General features: G+C 39.4%; 1 protein-coding gene across 1 annotated transcript in view; it reads right to left on the bottom strand.

Annotated features, from left to right (window-relative positions):
• LOC108756778 overlaps positions 1-19,128 on the bottom strand; it is a 110,693-nt gene that overhangs the window by 74,727 nt on the left and 16,838 nt on the right. The window lies entirely within an intron of this gene.

Genomic DNA, 19,128 nt, shown 5'->3' with positions numbered 1-19,128 from the left:
TATATATATATATAATATATATATATATATATAAAATAGACATTAATTTTTTCTGTAAAAAACTATAAAATGTATAAATTTATTTTTTGTGCAGTATAGTGTTAATTTTGCACGGAAAATTAAATACACTCTTGGATTTGTATTGTAAGAATTGGAGCGGATAAATTGAATGATTTTAAACGAATTTACCGTAAAAGGAAGTGACATTCATGCAAATACGTGAATAATAAATCACGTCGATACAAAAATATATCGACGAATCATAAAGAAAATTGATGAATAACAGTATTACTTAGAATTGCGATTTTTGCATACGATGCACTTTATAAACGTCATGCAAAAGATTTGTGACGGTACACAAAAAGCATCCGCGTCGCAAGTTAAAGATTTTCTGAATAACCTTAGCCGGTACATAATTACACGACTCCGCAAACAAGAAACATCGCGAACGTCTTCCGACGTTTCGGTACTGTCGAGTAATATCACTGTGATTAGTAATCAGAGCTACTGGTTATTTACGGATCCCTATCACGGAGGAGCAAGTAATTAGCCAGATTTAATCGCGCGATATGCGTCATCAATACTATCATTTGACCTCATCCGGACCCACAATCATCTAAGTTTCTTGTTTCTTTTTGAAGCTTCTTTCTTGTTTCGCCTCGCAGTAGCTAACGAAGTTGAGTGTTCGAAACGAGTGTGGTAGAAATCACGAAAGCGTGATCAATGAGTAAATGTAGGTGTGCAATAAGTCGTAATTTATCGTGAAACGTCATGCTTGTATTTTGATTATTTCTTCAGATGAGAGAGAGAGAGAGAGAGAGAGAGAGAGAGAGATTTAACTCATCTACCTGATATGAATTATTAATTCTGTACTTATTTCTTACGCACGCTGTAATTATTTCTCGCTACATTTCTAAATTGTGCTTGAGGGAACTAAAGTGATGTTTCAATAAGAGAATTAAAACAAATAATTTATGGAATAATATTAAAAACAAAATAAATGATGCAAAATTGATAATAATATTGAAAAATAATATAAAAAAGAGAAAACAAATGATACACAAAATAAAATGGTAAAAAAATTAATCGTATATTAATTTTTTTACAATATCATTTATTTTTGAAAGCATGGAATAGAAAAGAATTTCGTTTTGGTACAAGATACGTTCTTTAGACGTATATTGGTTACACGCGTGTAAGGAATATATATTTCATCGAGAACTCCGTTAGACGTACCATTCAAATATGCATTCTCTCAACTCTTATGACGTACAAGAGTAATACCGCGTGTGATTCTATTGTTAATAAATGACGGTAAGTTACATTTCTCGCGTGTGTTGTAGCTGTAAGACAATGTCAAACGATGCATAGGCAACACGCGGCATACGCGCGTTATTTCCCGTTATTCACGCGATGTCCTCTTCGCTCGCTTTCAGAGCGCCTTATATACTTGTGGACCAGTTTCCAGTCAGCTATGCATAAGTCATTAGCAGGCTGAGTAAGAACGCGTCAGACAACTAAATATTCAGACGTGTTTGGACTTTATTGGAAAACGAAATCTAATGCAACTACAATAATATTACATTCTCGAGTGATAATATCGTAGTATATATTAGGTTGAGTAAAAAGTCATCGCGTATTTTTTAGCTCAAAGTTATATATACAATATCTTCGTCAATAATGAATGAAATTCAAATAAAAAAAAAAAGGGTTTTAAAGCTTGAAATCTCTACTTTTAAAAGCTTATCACATTTTTTAAGTTTATATGAGTTTGATAATTTTTACATACCAAAAACTACGAGCTGAAAAAGACGAAAAATTTTCTTCTCACTTTTTTGTGGATTTGTAACGTGTCCAAAACGAATTTGAGAAAATTTTCGATTACATATCGTGAAAGCTTGATACTTTCCCTACAAAATCGTTTTTTTTAAATATTCCTACGACTTTTGATTACTGAGTTATCGCGGATTAAATAAAAGAATTATTTTGACTTTATTTGCTCATAACTCCATTAAAAATTGTCGTATCGTATAATTTAAAAAAGAGATTTTTAAAGCTGAAACTTTACTCTATTAAGATATATTTATATTGTTGGTGAGAAAGTAATTACGGTTTTTACTGATAGATGTCTTTTAAAAAAACGCGATGACTTTTTACTTAACCTAATATTATTTAATGATAACGTTGTAGGAAGGAATGCGTCGATATTTGATAAAAATGAAAATTTTAAAGATTCGTTATCTAAAGATATATATACAGTAAATTTTCATACAAGATCTGCTTTTGGTTGATGCGACATTATTGACGACCTCCTTGGCGATGATGCTCGACGGTTGTCATTAGGTTATTACATTATTAGCCGTTGCATGCTCTACGCATTTATATATTTTATATCACTAAACCAGTTTCGAATTAGCGGTTAAACCAGCCTGTTGCTCGGTTGCTGGAAGATGTAATTTATTGACGTTTGTCATACGTCGACGATGCAGGCGGTAGAGATAGATACGAATCCCGGTAATCGTGTGTAATCGATCACGGTCGATTTATCGATAAACATATCTTAATGCGTTAATGGCATTTCTAGTCTCTTACTCGCGCGACACTAACTACGTTATCGCCGTGCCCTAGGAAGGCCGATAGAGCATTCGCTCCGCTTAATTGACTATTCAGGCGAGGATAACGCGATTTAACGTATTTGAATTTTTAATCGCTCGCAAAAACAAAACGCACACATCGCTCACGTTTCATATGCAATTCACGGCTCTGCAACGCTGGGCGCTCGCCACGCACGAGTTTCGAGACTATTTACGTTCTCCTTTTGAGAATGTAAGTACTTTTTCAAGTGTCCGAAGGATAACGGGGATCAGATACACCCGCACGGTACGCGGTAAATTATTCATTCACTCGCGTAAATTATTCATCACACCCAGTTCGCAGTTGGACGCACTTTCGGCGAAAGAGAGAAAAGCGCATTATTAACGGCCCCGTTTGACTCACACTACTTATTAATAGCCGACAAATACGCATAAATGTATACGTGACTTCCTTACGAAACGTCACGTTATTGTGCTGCTGGAGATATTCGCGCTGTTTTCTACGTTCAAACCCATCGCCTATCGTCGTTAAACACGCGAAGTCACCAAGAAGGTGTTAATAAGGCCTCCTAAAGTCTGCATTGTGACGGGAAGGGCGGCAATTAAGATAATTAGCCGATGGTAAAGCGCATTGTTGCACCACAAGCAGCGCATATACATTCACGCGCACATTCTTTTCTGGCGCGTGCTTTACGGCGCTCGCACGTAATTGCCGCTTTCTTCAATCATCGGTGACACTTACGAGCCCATTACAGACTACTTACGATAAATGTCGCCGAGATATCCTGTGAAAACAATCCCTCGAAATGTCAGGGGCGTTACGTTTGCCGTTACCACTGGATTTCCCCAGGCAGTTCCCCTCTCGTATATTGCCCGCTTCCCTTTGTTTTTACGTGTAAAAATGCTGATTCCTTTTTTTCCAACGCATTGAAAGAAGTAAAAGATTGATTTGTGGCCGTTTGCACAAACGTCCCCATCATCGCCGAGTCTTAAACTTCGCGACAATGGACGGCCAGGCATTTTCAATTAACCGCGAGTCGCAAAGTTTCCAGAATCGAGGGCACGAGAGTTCGAAGGCACGTTGCGCCACGGCGAAGTAAATCATCCATAACGATTCGGTAGTATTTACGATACTACTAATGAGACTTGTGCGTTGGATACGCACGCAGCTTTCCTTCTTCCGTTTTTTTTTTTTTTTTCTTTCTTTCCTATTGCATTAGAGAGTTTCAGAATTATGAAATACTCGGGACATTAAGCTTTCTCGGAGAAAGCGGTCCATCGGTTTTCTTCGTGGGGGAATCAGCAAAATCCAATCATCTTCGATCTTTACACATCTCACACGTCTTACACCGTTCTTTATTTAATCATCGCCGTATTCAAATACACACGATAATTATTGCCGATCCTTGTTTAAAGTGTAAAACAAGTTCTCACAGTTTCTATCCCGATACCTCGTGCTTGGACATGCACTTTGGAGCTGATTTTTCCGTGTCGAGTTTATTATACTTCGAGAGATCCGAAGATATCTCTACTGCCCTCTCTACGAGCTTCCAGTTATACTCAGAGGGGCACTTGACCACCGTTCTTTGTGTAAATACCGTGACCGCAGCTATCGCGCTTGAAAGCGCGCAAGACCTCCATTCATCCGCGGCCTTAACCCGATCCCACTGATACAAACAACCGATTTTCAACAGCACGAAGATGTCCCGTGACTAATCGCGAGCGTGAAACCGTGACGGAACAAGAGACGCTTTTAAAGGCGTCGCTCGTTAAAACGTCACGATGACAAAACGCTCGGTCAAGGTCTCCATCTAGACGATCGACAGACGCGAACTAATTAGTCTTCCGTCCCCATTAATTCCGCCGAGAGATAATATCTCGAGAATGCGGTAGCTCTCCAGTTTGTTCTGTGGTTGCCCCTCGATTGATGGATCGATGAATAAAAATGTGAAACTTAATCCTTTAAAGGGACGGCTTAACATCTCAGGTATAATTTTCTTGAAAATTTTATTCTGCAACAAAGAACGTAAAAAGTATCGTCTAGCTGCTCAGGAGTCTTAAAGTTCATTTTACATCCTTCTATCTCTTAAGAGTATAACTAACATGAAATATAATTATAACATAATATACTTGTAAAAAATATAATTATAAAGTTCGAATTTTTTAAGAAGTTCTGAACATCCCACCTGCCAACTTGCATATCTTTAATCTTTAGAAAATGAGAATCCACAATATTTTTAAAATACTTTACAGTTTTTCTCCTTGAGAAAGATTATAATTTATTATTTCACTAAATTCCTTGCTCCAGAATATGCTTCACTTTTTTTAGCGCGAGTGCTTTCTTTGACGACACAACTTGACGCAAGTGTAATTCTGTCTTTGTAACTCATTGAATGTCGAGAAAGATAGAACGATGTTTGGGTCGACTTGTGTCACAAATTGGAAAGCACCCGCTGTAGTGGCTTTCCCGTCATGTAAAGGTTAAACCACCTATCTACTTAAAGGTTAACGATTTATCACAACGAGTATCTTCGTTTTAGGAGGATTTTTTTTTACAAATGCACAAAATAATTACATTCCCATGTTCACTATGTCGATGGGCATCAATTGTACAATTGTAAACGTAGGCGTTGCGCTGTCTAAAGCAATATGAGAGGATAATGACGATGCGCTTTCTTTCAATATAAGAAAGGCTATATATTGAGGGCCCAATCGTACAACGGCACGTTGCACTCAACCTTCATTTGCAGACAGATTGGAAAGTGATTAGAACGACTCACATGAGGAGGCCACCTCCATGAGAAAAGTATCATAGTAGAGGAGGACAGTGGAGCCGGACGCAATTAGTCCTTTACCGCTAATGGAAACACGCTTCCCGAGGGCATCCGATGTGTCGTCTTCGATGCACCGTTATCGGCCGGCGCGAGACGCATCTCGATCATCGTTCCGACAAGAGCCGCTTCCCGCAAGGCAATTGTGATGACAGTGCGCTTCGCCTACTCACGAGGTATCGCCAGCCGTCGGTTTCAGCCGAGCAAATAAACAGAGTACCTTCTTGCAACGCGCTGTAACGCGCACGCAAAACGTACAGCAAGCATCTCAGGACCGGTTTCTAAAATGGAATATAACCCTCTCGCCGATTGGATCTCGTCTCATGGGTGGGACGCGACTAATTCATACTTTACTCCAATATTTATTTCTATAATATAATTCTGCAACCGGAGAATCTACGAGGCGCGAAGTTCCAAAGTTTCGCCGCTGGTGAAACTCGTGATTAACTTTGCTACGAGGACTACGTCCGTTCCTCAAGCCGTCTTCAAATCGTCCCGATGTTTTAATGCCAACCCGAGCTTCGCCACCCACGGTATAAGGCTCTCCCTTTCTCTCTTTCTCTTTCACGCGCGCTCTGAAAGCTTTCTCGTCAAGAATTCGCGTTCGTATATATCACTAGATCGTTCGACATTATACCGCGTGCCCTGAGCGCAAAGTATGCGATTGTACACCGCGAGAAAAGACGCGTCGCTATGGCCGAAATAGCAGTAACTGAAGATGAACGACTCTCGCGCGCCGGTGTCTGTCTGGCCGGCGAACGTTAGTTTCCACACCGCGAGCGGGTCGTTGCTCTTCTCTGGACAGGAGGCGGAACAAAACCTATATACTCGCGACTCCGTTTTAGAATGACCCGGCTGCGATAACTGAGACATTGTGATCATACCGCGCCGTCGCGCGTCGCACAAAGCTTTGTACAAAGCCAGGGTTGCCACGAAAAAGGAAGTCAGGGAATTGCCAGGAAAATTGAAAACGAGAAATCAAGAAGAATCAAGAATTTTCTGGAAAATTAAAATTCTTGGCTTTAAAGAAGTTTGACGCATACACTGAAAAAAAATGTTATTCTAACTAATTAAACATATCTAGATGTTTGTGCAGATTCGGTTAATTCAACAAATTTTATTTAATCGAGTTCAACTGCTAGTTTGCTTAACAAATCGTTCAATGTTAAGTAGATTAAATTCAATTAGATAAAATTTATTCAATTAACCAAATCTGCAAACAATTAAATGTGTTTAGTCGGTTAAACCAATTTTTTTTTTTTAGTGTATACATTACACCTTTTTTGGAACTAACTATAAAAATAAAAAATACAAGCAGTATTAACAACATAATAGTAATTTACATTGCTACGTTAAATTTACATTGCTCTCTCAATAAAATATTTTATTTTCAAATCAGGACAAAATATAAAATATAAACATAAAATATAAAAAATTTCGAAATATTGTTGCAAGTCGGAAAAAACATGAAATTTTATCTGGAAATCGGGGAGAAGTTATAAAAAGGATTAGGGATTAATGACAGCCCTGTTCGCACTGGTCGATATTTTAACATTACGATTGCAATAGCTTATTTTTACAATAATACTTGGCTAGCAGTGGTAAGTCGATGTAGAAATGATGGCAGAAGCGATTGATTGTGGTCGCTGAATTTTCTATGTTAATTTTATTACGCATGGTTTGTCCATAAATGCTATCGTAAATAAGCGAATCGATATTCGGAGTAATACACACATACAGTAGCACGCGTGCGAACACGAATTCTTATTCATGCAAATGGAGCAGTCGAAAGTTTTAATGCGTGCGATTAAGATTAGAGCGGTGTGTACGAAACGAAGCTAAGTGCTATTTTGCATTAGTGTCAATTTACAGATGCTATGATAGATCACTTCATGCGTATGTATTTCTACCGTCGTGCGAATCACGATTGTAGAAGCGAATGGCGACTGAATTGTGCGCGCTTATATGACTAGGCGAAATTCCATCAATGCGCCGTTTTGAAATCAATTAGAAGTACGCAAATTCACATTGACTCTCTATTAATATTTACATGACAGTACTCGAGACTGAGAGATACACGTCTGATAAATCGTTGCGAAATTATCATCTGCACGTATGAATGCCAACTCTGCTAATGAGAGAGACCTCGATGACGTCGAAGTTATTTTATTTATAAATGTGGGAAAACCGATTCTATAATATTCACAATTCACGACACAGCGAGATAAAATGTTAGTGATGCTCTCAACGAAGGCGCCATTTCATTTAAATTTACGTGTCTCGGGTGTAATATTTCTAATGCGACTTTACTCCGCTTGACTCTGCAAACGACAAAGCTCACGATTGCAATCGGTGAAAAGAGTTTCGCTTTTGCTCGATAATATCATTAGAATGTCAAAATTAAAATCTCAAGACAGCTGATTAAAATGTCAAATTCGGAGAGCGATGTTCTCAAAAATTCGCTGACGTTTGCGGAAAATTGGATTGGCCGCGGTAGCCTTCGGCCGAGTGAAAAAACGCTCTAGAAGCAAAAACGGAACGATCGAGATTAGCGAGGCCATATTTCTCCGGCGAGAGGCCGATGCATAATAATTAGTAGACACATCCTGGCACCGCAATAATTTTTCATGCGTGGCTGTATAAATTGGACCGCATAGTTTCCTACTTTCTACATAGTCTCCCGCATGTGCACTCGATGGCCACGTCGTTGAGTACATATATCGTATCATTTTTTCGATAGTCCAGTTCGATCCAGTATATCGCTGATAATTCTGTCATTTAGATACTATATTATTACTATTGTACGATTACAGTTATTTCATCATGATAAGTACGAATTTAACTTTGTCCAGCAAATATCTTCGTGGTGCGCGGGAATATCTCGGATATGTATATATTTTGACAATGCTTCAGTGACGGTGTTCGTTAATAAAATGTTCCACAATAACGCCTGTATCTCGAGATTGACTTTCCCCCCCCCCCCCATAATCACGCATGCGTTACGTCGTAGCTAATAGTCGCACCGAGGAAAGAGTAAAAATGTAAATGCACTTGGATGATTCGGATCATTTTGCGCCGTGCTAGATGCAATTGAATGGTAATGTTCTTCCAAGAAGTGTATAACGTAGCAATACGCGCGCCACGGAGAGGCGCATTAAACGCACGTACGCACGTACGCGTGCCTGCGTCTATGATAAACTCGGCTCGGTTCGGATCGTTTTGCACGTGAAGCTTTTGCCAAGCTCCCGTTCGGGTCCGTTGACTTTTCCGCGAAAATTGGTGTAGATTTTCCAACACGGTCACGTTATTCGCGGCGCGAATCTCACTGAAACTTTGCATCCCCACAGCGACGATCTCTCGAATGCTATATGTATTAATAGAGTTTAATAATTATTCATCCGTAATTGCTAAGTAACGAGAAATCCGATATACATACATTAACCAAATTTATATGACAAAATCAGTAAATCGATATATAACCAGTGATGAAAATACCAATTTATAAAATATTCACCATTACGCTGAATATAAAGTGTATCAGTTTTTCAATCTTGAGAATAAATTTTAATAACATGAAAGATAATTTGAAAATAATATTTTATGGAAGCGTAGATAATATTTATTAAATCTTTCGTCTGTCGATATTATTATTATATATCATTATAAATATCCTTCGGCGGCATATTAAATGTTAACATCATTTAAATTCATGAGGAGATCAATCTCTTTAAATAATATATCTTCGATCTTTATCGTAATACTGTATGCTCGTACTGGATATTCTGCGACGTTCGTGGTATCGACCCTTTATTTATTGTAAACAACATATAATAATTATACAACGGATTGATAATGATCATGAACATAATTATTCTTGGCATGATGCTGATGATTTTTGAGATGTTCAACACGTGTTCTAAACGAAATTGATGCTTCACAAACGAGAATTTATTACAAGATAACGCACGCACGATTTGCCTAAATCGTGACTGCATTCGCATAATCCAATGAAATCTCTGCCATGCAAAACCCCATTTTTCTTTCTTTACCATATTTCTCTATTTTTATATTATTACTAATTATCATTTTTTGGGACGTTTTGATAATCTTATCTATCAATTCGCGTATTTTTAAACTATCTATTTAACACGGTGCGATAATGTAACATTGCCTATCCAACGTTCTACGTGAATCTGTTCGAAATAATTGAATAATTGATAATATAATGTATGAGGTTACGGAAAGTAGTCTTGATTTAATGAGCATTTATTATTCACTCAAAATACAATTGCTGCTTAAATTACATTGCATGACAGGAATGTCGTCAAGCAATAACAGTTGGGAAACACTGTGCTAAAACATCGTTCCGCGATGCTCGATCTGTCATATATGCGTGCTTGATACAACCACGGTAAATTCAAGGTGACACGCGAACACCTAGAAGCCCGTGGAATTACAATTATTATTTGCATAAAGCGATCTCTGTAAATCCCTCGAGTTGCCGACACGCGAGAACTTGGTTCGAGAATGTCGCGAATTATGCATCGTAAATTCGAGCGAATCCATTTTCGTCGCGCAATGGAATGTCTATAATATAATATGAAGAAACTGCGATGCATTAAACTAGTTGATGCTACCTTCGTACTCAACCTAGATGGATCGCAAGTAATAAAAATGTTGCTAACTTATGAATTGTTAGTCTTCGAAGTTCATTTATCAAATGTAAAATTATTGAATTTTATTCGCATTAAATTATCTTAATGGTCAACTTGTAACTGGTTTTGTTATCATACGCGGCTAAGAGTAATTATTGAAAATAATGTTTGCAATGTGTTACGATATAAGTAATAAAGAAGTAATATGAAAAGCAGCAATAGCAATTTTATGAAAAAAAAATAAAAAATAAAAAAAAAATAAAAATACGCGAAATATGCGGGGTAATATCGCGAGAATTGTTGCAAGATATTAGAAATACCATGTGGTCCATTGGCGGCAATCGACTTTTTGTCCGCTGTCGCTAATAATAATTCTGCTGCAAAGTGGTTCGCGAACGTAGCAAAATTTAACTATGTAAGCCGAGAAAATTAATTTCACGCCGCATTACGCTGTCGGGGAGGAAAAAAGAATTAGATTTTAGCTTGGCAGCTGTCGCATGATAAATATCGCGGAATGCCATGTATCTCGCGTTTCTCGAATTAGCGCGGGGATATTTTGTCAATGTTTCGCATCCTTCTGAAGAGAAAGGATTATAGCAGCCGCTCTGTGTGAAGATGAAGGCCGAGAATTAATTTCCATAGGGTGGGTCATAGAGCGAGTCTATCGTGAGACCGAGAGCCCATATTTATGAACGTAATGAGTGCGTGGGAAGAAACACGATGTCTCCGAAGATGAGCGTGCACGGCTGATTGTCACGTAACGAGCAAATTTAAATCTTTACGAACGGCACATGCTTAGGTATATCGAGTTTCATAATTCTTCGCCTGCATTTTAATTGAGCGCAACAATGGCTCTCGGAACGAGTCTCGCGCGCAATCGTCTGCATCATTATTTCTTCGTGAGTCACACAGGCAGAGATCCACGAGGGCACCATGGATGATTCAGTGAGTGCCCTATGCATGCAGAGAGATAACTGCATATTAAATTTTATCGACGTTGCATCTCGACGGAGCATCTTTCAATTTCTTTTAGTTCTCGGTTGAATGAACATCTTTTTGAGGAACGAGGAAGCATTTTATTTTAATGAAAATTCGTTTGTGCCGAAGATAGAAAGTTGATATAAAATCAAATTGAAGAGCAACTTCTCTGTGTTTGGTAAATCGATTGTGTTAAAACACGAGCGTTTTGGATAACTCATATGTTTCAATGTGAAATGTTAGTCGATCATAACAATATCAATACGTACGTACAGCACGTATTTATTAACGTTTATTGCAATTACTATTGGACGAGTTTTATGATACACATGTGTGTGTGTGTGTGTGTGTGTGTGTGTAACATTTGTTACAGACGGTAAGCGACTATTGCTAATTGCGATTGATAATTGTCATTTGGAAAATAATAATTAGAGAACAAGTTGATATTTTATAGTAACTATAGAAAAGTAAGCTAACTGTAATAAGGTCGTGCATTTTGTGCGATTAATCTTAGCCGCTAAATACAGATCGCCTCGAACGTGAAAAAAACTTGCGTACCTTCGTGCACCGCTTAATTATCTTTCCGAGCAACGTTCACAGCCGACTAATAATCTCGTCGCATATTTCCCTCTCTCGGTTAGGGTTACACAAGTTGTTATTCTTTTTGAGATCGGAAACTTTCTGGTCGTTAATTAAAATGTTGTATTTATAAAATTTTATTAATAAAAATTGCAATTAAAAAAATTACATTATAGAAATTTTATTTTATTAAATGCGTACATTTAACGCATAAAAAATTAGATCCCCTCTTTCCGCCCCTAGGTCATAATTTTTTTTAAAAAGTTGTATATTTATATGTATTCTCTTTTCTTGTAATTTAGATATAGCAACCTTACTCTCAGTGATCTTAAGGGTTATCACACTCAAAAGTGACATAAACTGCACAAGCAAAGCCGCTGGACCAATGAGCGTCCAACATAAAAACGCCATATCGATTTGCATAAGACGCTCATTAGTTCAGCCTTATGCTATGATTATGCAGCTTGTGTCATTTTATGTGTAATAGCCCTAGTCTTTATGCCACCGCGCGGGAATTTAATTTCCGTTGCGAAAGCTCGGGAGGAGGTTCATGGTAACCTTCCATCGGCGCCGTCGCGAGTCCCCATGTCGTATTTTACACGATTGTCGTGACCGACCGGCTGATCGATCTTTTTCCTCAACGCGCATTTAATTATCCGTTGGAAAGAAGCAGGACGCAAGGCGCGATCTGCGTACTGATCCATTACGAAGTGATATGTCGCAGAATTCTTCTAACAAGTGGTGCGAAGATTGCAGAATCCAGAAGTAATTGCAACGTAAAAGTTGTGCGTAAAAAAAAAAACGGACAATTCAAGTCAATTAGAGAAATTCACTGAAACGCACGAGTTGTAATTTGTCCCGTTGCAATAAATTATTCATCGATATACTGTTCAATCAATCCTCTATCCCGGAAATTAAATAAATCCTCCGCGATTATTGGGCGCGAACAATTTTGTGTAATTGCTATAATATGAAGATATTTACATAAATTATCATACAGTTCGTACTATTAAATTCTGAGATACGACGCATATGCGTGTCGTTTGTAATAGAATATAATTACCGTAGTGTGTCCGGGCGTTCCGCACGACATAACGCACGCGTCTTCCAGAGGATCTATTCATCTATTTATCTACATAAATAGATGCATTTCTTTGAAATAGTTTATAAGAATAATCGAAAAAGCCACATAATTTACTTCACTTTAGTTTACCTAGCAGTGCCTGTGAAAGGCCGCATACAATTAATCGTATATAGAGACATTGCTACGAGCGGGATGCAAGGATATTAATGGAACGACTCATTACCCGTAACAACCGCTCGATTTCTCAGTAACGGATAATTAGTTGACAGAACGAAAGAAACGAGCGTGACGAACGTGGAGGCAAACAGGCCATTCATTGTTGCGGAGTTATTAGGTCACTTTTTCCTGTCCACGGTGTAACGTGGAGAACCGCACGGCGAGGTGTATGGCCGGGCGCTGTAAATATTGGTCGTACGTGAGAGCACGAGAGTATATGGCGTACAAGTATCATAAAGCGGAGGCGGAGGTATACGTCGGGTAAACACACGCTGGAACATCTATGCAAACATGTCGGGAGGCCTACCGAGTAAAAGAAGCACATGTTTTCTGGAACGCCGCGCACGAGTTCAAAAGTCCGTGGTGGCCAAAGATTTTATGCACTTGGCACGGTATACAGCCGCAGTATCGCATCCCTGACAGTCACGTCGGTACGATTTGCATCATGGCTTGCATCAGAGAAAGGGAAGGAGAGATAGATAGATAGAGAGAGAGAGAAAGAGAGAGAGAGAGAGAGAGAGAGAGAGAGAGAGTAGATAAAGCGTTTATTTTCGTTTTAGTACGAGAATTCTAAGGATATATAATTAGTAGCAACCATAATACGGAGAGCAAAGAAAATAATTTATAGGAAGGAACAATATACGGATATAAAAGGAAGAAAAGGGAATTTCATCATTTATTATGCGCTCTGGGATATTCTCCTTTCCAGCGCTGAATATATATAATATTATAACAAAATGCTTGGAAATGAATATAACAACAAGTAGTATTGAAAAGCCAGAGCTTCATAAAATGTAAAGAGAAACAAAGAAAATAATAATAATAATGAGAGAGAGAGAGAGAGAGAATCCATAACACTCACACATATTCCAAATCGCACGGTTCCCAGTTCGTAGTCAAGAATGTAGTACATTTTTTGCACCAAAGTGCGAACGATCGTGTGTAGATTATTATCGCTTGTTCATTACGCGTTACGAATACTTTTAAGTAATACGAAAGAATTCGCAGATATATATAGTCTTTGTACAAATCGCCGCTGACGGTTATAATAAGTAGTACATGTAAAAGCGATTGGTGATATGTGACCAGGTTGATTAAATGTTAATTAAGTTCGCCACATGACTCGAGCGGTGACGTTGAGCGGTGAAACAACGTTACGAAAATATACGCTTCTCGACGCGTCCGTGCGATTCATTAATTATTTATGTATCGCCGAGGCGTGTCGATAGCGATACGTTAATCAAAAGTTTCGATAAGTCGCGCGCGATCAATCAATCTGAAATCGAGCAGTCTGTCGTTCACATTCACTTCTCGACTTAAGTGTGCAACGTGGCGCAGTAATTATCTGTTCATTTGCATTTTTTAAGTTTCCAATAGAATAATAACAATTTTCCACCCATTTGAGAATATGATAGTTTAACAAATGCTGTTTAATGGACTGTAAAGAAAATTAATCGAGTTATCAATTTCGAATACCGCGTATCTGACAGCACATTGTATGTGTAGGCCAGTAAATAGACGAAATATACTTTGATATATCTGCGGGATATTTGCGTTACTGCTTATTTGATCATGCAAATTCTCCCAGCTGGACATATTAATTACTAGCCGCTGGAATGAAGCGTAGGCTTGTCGGGCGTGCAATCAACGGCTCGCACTCGCACATTAAATACGTATGTTAATTGATCGTGGACTCTGGTGGACTCTGCGGCGTAGCTGCAGATGATTTTTAAAGAGAATCGTTCTCCCGTTAGAGAAAATTAGAAGCAGTTGATTTACGCTGTCAAGAGGCACCTGAATTACACGGAATTATTTATTACCGATGCATCGTGCTCGTTCTCTCTCCGGAGTGCTCCGCTCGCAGCTACGATATCTAGTCAGTAACGTTTATTGATACCGATCGACTGAATCAGCGTGATTATTACAGATTGTTCGTATTAACAAAAGGCATGGCTAATCAGACCGGCGCGAGTCGGTCGCAAATGCGAATTGCAGCGAACGAACGCACTTCGCTTCGCCAGTCGCATTAGATAAATTGGCTTATATATCGCGCTATCCAGGATAATTACAGACGAGGCGAGTCCGATGATGAGCGAGCGGAATAAATCATACTTTACGACGCGGCGGGTGTACGCGTTTTCGCGTGCGCGTGTATTATTAAACGCGCGACGTGAATAAAATGTTTTTCCGCAATAACGAAGAGCGGTTTCTGTAAATTAGGCGCTGACGACGTCTCTTTTAGCTGCTGAACGATGTCAATGATATTACCGTAGATCTCTCGCCGGTCGTGTTGTGTGGAAACCATGAACGAAACGACGAATTTATCCATAGCCGTTTCGATTCCACTTTTTTATATTGGCTGCGTCACGAATGGAATGGATTTTTGATTGTCCGTCATATCTGCCTACGCATCGAAATTTAAAATAAATGCTTCGAGTCGGTCACCTGCTGTTCTCCCTCCGGAACTCTCCGTCGTTGCGCAAAGAGAAACGGTATTATAGCTTAGCTTAAGTACTCTTGTAACTATTATGTCCCAGAGTGGGCATAATCACCGTACAAGAAAAAAATCAGGTAACTACGATACGAGTGACGGATAATATTTATGTCGGCATCGCATCGACATGTACAGGGTGACGTACAAAATGTTGTATCATTTAATTATGATCGAACTTCTGAATTGGTACGTAACTGCATAATTAATTCTATACAGTTATGTACTAATTTCCTCGTACTACTTCGTTCATATACTACAGATTTAATATTAAGAAAATTGGTGCAGAAGGTGGTATAGAATTAGTTATCAAAGCCCGAAAATTGGATAATTAAATGTATGGAAAGAACGATTTTACTGAAGTGTCTAAAACTTATAGATACAGATCTGAAAATAATTTTGTTAGATCATCGAAATAATTATGAAGAGCACTCGAACTGGTTGCTAGAATGTCAAAACTTTTTGCAGCACTGCTCATCGTGCCTGAGATTCCATTAATTACTTTCACCGGTTCTGTAATTATTTCTATCAAAATTACGTTCGGATTTGTATTCTCTCTCTCTCTAATTAAATTCTTAAATATTTCACCGAAATTCCACCGGTGTGGTAATAATATTTCGTGCGGCACCCTGTAATTTTTTGAAAGCGGTGCGCTGCGTTGGGACAAGCGTCAATCTAAAAGCGACGTTGAAAGCCGGTGGCTATTAAAATTTTAGTAAAGCGACGACGATTTAAATGCGTCGAGTCTCTTCTCTCGGTCCACGCAATAACAAGGGCCAATGAAAACGATCGTAAATTTTCAAGGGACACCCACGTATGCGCCTCGCGCTGGATCGGCCCGAGCCGTTCTTCTGGGGCAGCAGCGCTTCTTTCTCCGAGGTCGTGACATCGCGAGATCAAAAGCGATCCAGGCAAATTATGATCGGACCGATCTTGTGGCAACGCACGAAACGGCTCACTCTCACGGTTCTCAGCCTCGAACTTCGTCAATTCACAAAGCAGAGAGCATCAACCGCGGCGATTCGCCCGATGAAGTATTCTCTGCATTCCTTCCGGTCGAATTACTCGTTCTAAGCGTGTCTAAAGCGATACATTAATCAGTTTAGCTGCGCATGACGTCTCGGGAGCGAATGCATAACGTTCGCGTTTCGCGAAACATATTTCAACTAAACTAACACGTCTTCGTAACGTGATCAAAGAAGTCTCATTTCATCGTGCGAAATGCATGTCGTTGACGTATGATATATAGGTGAAATTGTAGAACGTAACGAACCTCACGGGTCATAACCGAGCGCGAATAGTCGATCTTCCTTATCGGGATAAATTAGATGGGGCGATTCGAGCGATTAATTTTATGGTAACGTCCGAAACGAGCGTCTCTCTCACGGTCATGGGCTGGATTGCTCTAGCGTGCTCTATGCCAGCATAGAGCTTCTTTTATGACCGGTGTATGCGGGAAGAGCGAGCTTTCATGCCTTCGAGTGCATCTTTTTAGGCCACCCAAGACCGTAGTCGACTTGAGGATAAATCGGCCGCAGGATGCACAAAGGCTCACTCTGGCACTGAATTAATAATATTAATTCTATCAGCACAGCGATCGCGTTTACGCGGTTTGGAAAAGAGAGCTGATAGCGTAGCGTTGTTAGATAATTAGTTTCGAGATCAATTAGTTGCGCTTTTACGCGATTGACTAACGTGTTATGTAACATTAATCTATCGAATATGTAAAATCAATTTTACTGGCGCAATCATTGTGTTGGGATCATGAATAAAGATGAAGGCGTGTCTTGATCATTAATATCTATATTTTAGTGGTGCATTAAACTACGCGATTGATTTTACGTGTTCAGGATAAATTACGTAAGAAGTCGCGTAATTTATCGGTTACATTTTATCTGTAATGTATAATTGTAAGTGCACTGCGATATCATATTTTGTAATTACGCTTTGATATGATATGAGATCTAGATTATGAAAGTAGCGAAGTGCTTTTATCTGAGCCGAATGTCGATTTCCATTTTTCTATTATTGGCTATTTCGACCGCTATTTTGATTTATTGGGTTTATCGTTCAATAAGTAATAAATAATGAGTAAGCTTAATAATTCTTTAATACGTCAAACATGGCGCGGACCTTTTATAATCTAAAACGCTACTCTCTAAATTCTTTGCAATAGAATCTCAATCTAAAGAGTGAAAATTGAGCCAGCTCTGGAAAAAAGTGGCTCAATTTCCAATTTTTATAAGCGAGATTCCATTCTTTAGAGCGACAATTCATTATAAAATTTTAGAGAGTAGACAAATGAGGGCTCTGATCTCTTTCGTCAACAATCGTCCAATGAGTGAGTAATAAATAATAAGTAAGCTCAGTAAATAAGCTAATAAATAAGTAAGCTTAGCAATTCTTTAATACGATATGATTATTGGATCCAACATGGCGAACTTTAGCGCTACCCTTATAATTTAGAACTTTAGATATGAGGTCTTTGATTTCCTGATCAACAAATCATGGCTCGCTCCATTTTTCGGAGAATCTTGAAAACTGTATAAAAATCGCTCGTAATTTCGCGTGATGATTACCGCAACCTTTCTCGTCGCGACGGGTATTCATATTGTACGATATAACTGTACGTTATCTACGGTTATATTATTCGATACTTCAACGTCGGGGAATTCTACGAGAAAAGTTAATTCTCCGTCTGCCGTATAAAAAGAAAAATAAAACGGCGGAACGTAATAAAGTTCGTACACATAGCGTAAGTAAATACGCGGGGAACTCGAGCGGTCGTAAAAACGAATCAGAAGTGAGTTTTACGACGTTTTATCGGGGATGGGGGTGTTTCTTAGGGAGAAACTTAGCGGCGGCGTAATGAGCGATTATCGTCGCTCATTCGACGGACGGTGTCCATTAAGAAACCGACGTCCTTCTCCACCCGTCGCGAGAATCCCTGCCGATTAACGATCGTCGTCGCGCGCGTTCGCGCACATTCGCATCGCAACGTGACGTCGATTGCTCATATCGCAGATCTTGGCGCCAGAATTCCGCCCGTCAAACGCGCCGCCCGCGCGAGAAGCGCGATTTCGTAATACACCGTTGATTGCGCAACGTCGAGTCGCATTGTTGGCTTTATGAATGACGATGAGAAGGCGGGCGCCGCCATCTCGTGGCGTTCGCTAATTCGGCGATCAATTGCCATCAACGCTCCGTCTGACGTGGCAATTCTGTTTGCATTTTTACCAACGCGATATCCTTTTTTTCCTCCTGAAATATATTTTCAGTAACGACGAATTATTAAATCGGTCGATAAGCGCAAATTATTAACAGTAGGGTTAGTTAAATATGAATTTATAGAAATAGATCGTGTAGCGGATCAATAATTCCCCGAGTCGCAGCGGCATTGTCGTGTCGCTTATGAATATTGCATGGCACTCAGTTGATTAAATCTCCAATTCCGCAGGCGTTCCGTTAATAGAATGCACCAGCCGCGGGAGGCCGCGCGACAGAATTTCGTGCGCGTATTTGTCTTTTACGGCCGTGTGTTTTGCGAGCGTTAACACGCTATCCGCGGGACGTGTGCTGCCTCACGTGTCCCGCCATTTAAAACGTGAGCGCCATAAGAATCACGGCGCAGAAATTCGACGGGCCTTTCGCATCGCGAGCGGCGGGAATCGATCGTTCACGGCCAGATTTCGATCCGAAA

The sequence above is a fragment of the Trachymyrmex septentrionalis genome, unplaced genomic scaffold (genome assembly GCF_001594115.1).
Source record: "Trachymyrmex septentrionalis isolate Tsep2-gDNA-1 unplaced genomic scaffold, Tsep1.0 scaffold13, whole genome shotgun sequence".
Lineage (NCBI taxonomy): Eukaryota > Metazoa > Arthropoda > Insecta > Hymenoptera > Formicidae > Trachymyrmex > Trachymyrmex septentrionalis.
The sequence above is the reverse complement of the archived record's forward strand: the minus strand, read 5'-3'. Positions and strand labels throughout refer to the sequence as shown.